Source organism: Lethenteron reissneri, chromosome 9 (assembly GCF_015708825.2).
Source record: "Lethenteron reissneri isolate LAM-NWPU_2019-01 chromosome 9, ASM1570882v1, whole genome shotgun sequence".
NCBI lineage: Eukaryota > Metazoa > Chordata > Hyperoartia > Petromyzontiformes > Petromyzontidae > Lethenteron > Lethenteron reissneri.
The window spans coordinates 8,864,389-8,871,670 of record NC_083787.1 but is presented as its reverse complement, the minus strand read 5'-3'; positions in this window follow the sequence as shown (position 1 = coordinate 8,871,670).

The following is a 7,282-nucleotide window of genomic DNA, read 5'->3' as shown; positions in this document are numbered from 1 at the left end:
GTGTTATACTGTCTCGCCTACACGATAGTGTTGTGATTATCTTTAACCATTTTTTTGGGGGGGGGGGGGTGGTGGGAAGTGTGACAGGTCACATGGAGTTGCGTCTGCATCGTGGAGCAATCGCATGGGGGTCTGCGCCTCTGTGAACCGCAGGCAAAGACAAAGGTCCCCCGTGTAGCCTTTGGCAGCCTGTTGGGGCCAAGGGCCGTTCGCGAGTGGCGACCTGTGAAAGTGCGGAATGGCACGCGAGGAGGTGGGTTGCCAACACCACGCCCGGACGCCTTTGTCTCCCCAGTGCTGATGTTTACACACCGCGTCAGGGACTCGTTTGAGGCTGGGTCGGCCCAGGATCAGTTCAAATAATCGCCACTGGTGTTGTGCTGTGAGCAGGAATCGAACGTGGGTCGCCTTGTTCGTAGCGCACTAACCACTGCGCCACCGCTCCCTCGCATACCTCCTCATACGCAATACACAAAGACAAAGATTCTCCAGATAGCCTTCACAGACTGTTGGGGCAAGTGCTGTTAGCGAGCACCTATGAAGACCAAAACGGCACACGAGGGGGTGGGTGGCAAGCACCACGCCAGGCCGCCTTTGTCTCCCCAGTGGCCATCTTTTTACACACCGCACCATGCACTCATTTGAGGCTGAGTCGACCTAGGGGGAGGCCCAGGACCGGATCAGATAATCGTCACCGATGTTGACCGTGAGCGGGAATCGAACTCGGTCCGTCGGGGTTCATCGCGAGGCGCGCTAACCGCTGCACAATCGCTCCCCGCTGAGTTCAACACACAGCACACACATTCACTTAAACAACAAACAAAAGCGAAATAACCGAGGGCAATTAGCAAGAGGCTTGGAAAACCTGGTTCCGTTTAAAGTTGGCGAGTGGCCAAGGCCAGGGAATGTAAATACGTCATCCTGTAAATGCATAATTTGCCATTTGTTGTGGTCATGCAGGCGAAGTTCAGGGTCTCTGAGAATAAAAGCTACATGACCCAGCCAAGGCAGCCTTGCTTGCCGGAGAGCTCACTGATGGGAATGTATCCAGATCTTTAAACGATGCGTGAGCTCCTCACACAATCAAGCATGGTCAAACCCAGGATGGATCGTAGGCAGGCCAGCCTCAATCTTTCTAACCGGCGCAGATGTTCCATAATAGGGGTCCACACACGCAATAACAATGATCCACCGTATAGCCTCAACAAAATCTTAGGGCAAGTGCTGTTAGCGAGCACCTATGAAGGCCAGCACGACACATGAGGGGGTGTGAGACCAGCACCACGCCCGGCCGCCTTTGTCTCTCTAGTGGCGATGTTTACTACACACCGCACCAGGTACTAATTTGAGGCTGAGTCTACTTAGGAGAAGCCCAGGATCGGTTGAAATAATCGCCACTGTTATTGATCGTGAACTGGAATCGAACTAGGGTCACCGTGGTCGTACTGCAGCGCGCTAACCACTGCCCCACCGTTCCCCACACAGACATGTGTACAGTACATAAAATAGAAGATACGCACCAATACGTGGCTTCTAAAAGTTAAAACTCCTTCGGTGATGCCAGTTAAAACATCAGTGCCATTGGAGGAATGGGAAAGTCACCGAGTACTCTACTGTCTCGAGGTGGGTCTAGAAGTCTCGCAGGGAGAGTGCGGTCTTGCAATGTCCAGCTTTCTAAACATTCATTAAAATACATTTTAAAAACGCACGCAATGCATTTTCTTTGGTAGATATCAATAAAATAAAAATTTTCGGCGTCTCAAGGGTAACCTGTCATGGGTACTCTGTGCAGTCAAAATTCCGTTCTGCAGTATGAATCAAAGGTGTTGGTTTCCTTCCAGGCAACTGAAAGGTTTGAAAATAAGCCTTGCTACATTTCCCATGAAAAAAATATCACGAAATATTAGTGACAGTGAACATGACCGCTGCAGGAAGTCCTCCGAGAAAGAAACATACTGTTTCATTGCTAAAGTCGCGGATGCGACCAACCACTGCGCCGTGCATAACCGAGCCTGTCAGATGACCCTCCAGCGGACACCTGGCGAACACATTCCTGCGGAGGGAGCTGGTAGGAACGTTGGGTTGCTCGGTCAATGGCCATGGTTAACGGCGGCGTGGTGTATTCCATAAATATGCCCGACTGTGAGGGCGGGCACAAGACGGCGTGAGTAGGTGAAACGTTGAGTTTTATAAGGGCACCACGGAGTGACCAGCCCCTCCTCACCCAGCCCCTCCCCACCCAGCCCCACCCCTCCCACCCCCCACCCAACCACACCCTCCCCACCCAGCCCCTCCCCACCTTGCCCACCCAGCCCGTCCCTAACCTCCCCAGCCAGCCCCTCCCCACCCTCCCCTCCCACCCAGCCCCACCCTCCTCACCCAGCCCCTCTCTCCCCACCCAGCCCCTCCCTGCACGACGGACACAATAGTCCCCTGTGGGCTGGTGTAACCAGGAGGTTCCTACCAGTATAACCATCTGTGCTGATCAACCAAAGTGGGTGAGAGTTATTCGCCTCGGGGTAATTATGACAAATGCTATGCGCCACACCACTTGCAGGCAGTATTTCCAACAATACATTGGGTTTTGTTAAAAGTTCAGAGCCACATTCATATGAGTCAAGAGTGCTTGATTCATAAATTGATTGCAGGGTCAGAGTAAAACGTTTGTCGTGCACTCTCCTCCACCCGGCACAGCCAATCAACAACGTGTGTGTGGATTGCTCTCCAACTCACCGGTGATGCTGAAGCCTGCAATTGGTTGTGGCACGTTTGTTCACGTGACAACTTTATCGATTGGCTGTGTCGGGTGGAGAATGCTCTACGACACACCGATTATCTCTGGGGACCTCTTTGTCTGTATCAAGGTGATTAAAAAAGAAAAGGCTTTATTTACCCTTTCTAGCAAGAATACAGGCAGTGTTAAGATTCATGATAAATGTGTTTGGGTTAGATCGCGTTATTTATAAATGTGTCGTAACCATCCACCACCCGACATAGCCAAACAGTAAAAAATGTGTCACGTTGACAAAAGACAAGTAGTTCACTACTTTAGCCTATCGGTGTGTTGAAGAGTGAATCCACAGCATTTACAATTTTTGAGTACGACGTTTTGTTGGTAATTACGTCCAGCATTATCGGGCAATTCGCCAGAATGGGAGGGTTACGACACATTAATAAATAACGCGATCTAACCCAAAAACCTTTATCATGAATAATATTGGTCGCGAAAGCTAAGGGTTAAACTGAGGTGTTAAGATGTTCAAATACCAAAATAGACACCTATCACAAGGCATCAAGTATGCATAACCCCACATCACGCTTTGTGGTAAAACAGGCAAACGAACACGAGCATGTTGTGTGTTGTGTGGTTAACTCAGACTTGAAGTATGTATGTTGAACTTCTTTTGCACCGTACGTAGCCAACCGTGCTAATCGGAGGTGCGGGGAAAGGGCAAAAAACTAAACACAAAAAAACTGTAAAAAATAAACGAGTTTTCAAATGAGAGAAATACGTTTTCAATTGAGATGCCTTGTGATAGATGTCTATTAGGCGTTTGAACATCTTGACACACATTTTAGTAACGTGTTTTGCCCCAAAAACTCAATTATGGGTTATGATACTTAGTTGCGAAAGCCCACGTGCTGGATTCAACAGTCGTTGCCCTTCCAAAAACGTGGCCTCCAAAGGAACCGCTGTGCTGAATGTCTTCAAATTGCAACAGAGTAGCATGAGCCAAATCGGAAAAAATTACCCAAGGGTGTTTAGCCCCGTTCAGAACGCGTGCGGAGTAACGCCCCCCTCGGGGCCTCCTGCTGCCAACACAAATACGAACAGCTCGCAAACATTCACCTGGCCGAGAGAACTTCAGTGCATCGGTGGTGTTCTCAGAAAAGTGTAAATCATCTTGATTCATCCACGCGTCGTTTCATTATCGGTGGATAAACACCTAAAAGCCACTAAGTCTCAACACTGTTTGTCGGGATGTGTTTTTTTCTCGGATGAAACCAGAGCGTGCCTGTAAAAGCAACGCAACGCTAACGAATAGAATAAATTCAAAGCTGTTAGAACCCGATTTGCTGTCCGCATCACACAACAATCGCCATGCATTGCGGGTGGGTATTTAACGCACGCGATCTCCGATTGACCCACCAACGCTGGCCACGGGTTCACAAGATCGCAAGCGTTGCAACACACCAGCAGTCTCGGGTTGCCACCTGCCCTGGTGTTCCAGGGATTAGTCCTCTAGTTGAGGGAGCTGCTGTCCTGGGGACTCAGTCTTCCCGGGGACACGATACGGGACACGATATGGGACTCCGGGCTTTTGCTAGTCGGGTACTGACGCGCATTCTGGCCTATTCCGGTATCGTCAGACTGCCCTTCTTTTTCTTCTTCCAGTTATTTTTTTGTACCTTCGGAGAGGGGGGGGGAGGTGGCAACCCTGCACCAGCTTATACCCCAGTTTAACATTAGTAAAAAACAACAATTGCCCGTGTACCCTTTTAAGATACTTTTGGGGCAAGTGTTAGCGAGTAGCACCTATGAAGGCCGGCACGGCACACGAGGGGGTGGGTGGGCCAGCACCATGCCCGGCCGCCTTTGTCTCCCTAGTGGCGATCTTTACACACCACACCAAGTACTCATTTGAGGCTGAGTCGACTTAGGGGAGGTCCAGTAGCGGTTCAGATAATCGTCAATGGTATTGGTCGTGAGCGGGAATCGAACTCGAGTCGCCGGGTATGTAGCGCAACGCACTAACCACTACACTGCCACCCCCCACCACCACCAACAACAACAACCGCCATTCGCCACTAAGTGGCGGTGACGTCACCACGGCGCTTGTGTCAGGCTAGGTGCACGTTGAGGCCACGTGAAGTGTCGGAGGTCACGGAACACACCCACACACACACACGCGCGCGCACAGTACTTCAGTTGACACAAGGGGACGCAGATAACAGAGCGGCGAGTGGGTGAGTGTTGGGGGGGGGGGGGGTGCAATCTGTTGGTGTTTGCTGTAAGATAACCGGAGCAATAAACGCGCGGCAGGTAACAGGGACACGGCGGCTGCCTCTCGGTGCCCTTCGCACGCGAGGCGCGTCGCGTGCGAACGGGGCCGGGGATGAAGTCACGTGGGGGGGCTTTAGGGGGCTGCTGCCCAAAGGCATCCGCCAGCTGGAGCGGCCTCCAGAGATGAAGTGAAAAGTTATTTTATTTGTGAATGCAGATTTTTCATTTGTTGTTAGCCTTGTAAAAATACATTATATTTCTCTACGTTATTATATTTGTCTTTAACTATGATTGCTTTTTCATTTTGGTGATTTCGAAAAGTGAATTGGTTTAGCCATGCTTGTTTGTTGTAGTACAGAGTTAGACTGATGGCCTTAATCTAAGTTGTCTTGTGGTTGTTGTTGTTGTTGTTGTTTGACTTGCATACCACTGGGATTTTTGCACACAGCGTTGGTGTACGGTGATTTTTTTGCAATCTTTTGCTGTCTTTTCTTAGATTTTCTGTTTGCACTTAGTCACATATTCACTTTAAGATGTTTTTTGTTCATGTTTTTGTTTGTTTGTTGCGGTTGCACCCGATTCAAGAGCCGAATGGCTCACAGGGCTACACCTAGTACATGAACTTGAACTTGTTTTCCTTTTGAATATATTACTGGGGGGGAGGGGGGGCCCAGGGGCCTACAACATCTGAATCCGGCCCTGGGTGCGAAAGAGCTGCCAGTGGAAGGGGCCCTGCACACGGGGGGGGGGGGGGGGGGGCATCGGCTCGCCTCGCTCCGCGCACTCTGAGCTCGCCGCGAGGAGGATGTAACATTTCAGCCGCGTGGATTTGTTGTTGAGCAACGGTGGGAGTGGTGGGGCGGCGGTGAGAGTGGGGAGGTGGATGAATGGTTACCAGCCCTGCCTCAAACGTTGAACTCCCCCCCACCACCCCCGCAAGTGCTTTACATCAGCAGCAGCAGCAACATAACCACCTCCTTACTAAATTTCGATTTAAAGCTTTCGTGACTGCAGGGATTAATCTTCTTGGTTCTTTCGGTAAAGTCACGTAGAAGGGAAATAATAAAATAAAACAAATAAAACATAAGAAAAAAATAAATAAAAGAATATATGATTATGCTTTATTTATCTTATTTTATTATTTCCCTTCTACGTGACTTTACTGAAAGAACCAAGAAGACACCTCCTTACTCTTTGGTTCTTTCTGTAAAGTAATGTTTCAAAACAGTCTGCCTGAGCAGCAGACCACGCTTTCCCACCTGATGATGGACGCTTGTGTTGCGCCCGAAACGTCGTGATTTATTTTATTTTCTACCCACGTGACTTTACCGAAAGAACCAAAGAGTATGGATTCCTGCAGTCACGAAAGCTTCAAATCAAGATTGAACCACCTCCTTGTTCATTGCGAGCGACGTTTGATGAACGCCATGACATTTTGAAGAACAGCTTTGCTATCTCACACCTGCCTACTACCAACGTGGCTCAAGAATAATACAAATAAAAAAAGTGTTTGATCAGTGCAAGTTGGTGAGATGTTATCTCTCTCGCCTGGTACGCAAGAAGGTTCGTGGGCTCGATCCCGACCCTGGCTCCCGTATATAGAAACACGCGTTTAGATTACAGTATTTGGTTGCAAGAAATGCCCAGGTATTTTTTTTTAAAAGCTAATAGCTCTGTAGATTTTACCTGGTAGATAAAACAGCTTCTTTTGCGGGATGGGGTAGAACAAAAAACAACAACCGCAGATGGCAATCATCCAACAGCGGAGTCCCAAAGGGTTGTACATCTTTATCAATGTTATAGCAACACCACCGTGCATGCCGTGATGGGTCCAGAGTATGTATGCTGAACTTCTTTCGCGCCGTACGTAGCCAACCGCGCTATTCGGAGGTGCGGCATGACAAGGGTGACGTGTGTGCGCATTCGCGTTTATGAGACGTTTCACTCCGTCAATGGCATCGTCTATCAATGAATGACATCAACTTGGGTAGAGGCAGCTACTGGGTGAATGATTGCATCGTAGGATCGTGACAGGTGACGGTGGCTTTTGGGGTAGGCCATCATCCAGCAGTGGAATGACCATTGCCGATGACGAATGGCACAATAGTAAATCAGTTGACGCAGATTCAAACGAAAAACTTCAACTGAAAAAATCTAGAAAAACTTGTGGGGAAATCCACAGATATGTCTTTCATTTGCAGTCAATAGCCATCCGCTAATTGGGGCAACGGTCCGGTGGCTTTGAAGTGCGCTTGGATCTCAGCCCCCTCCCTATTC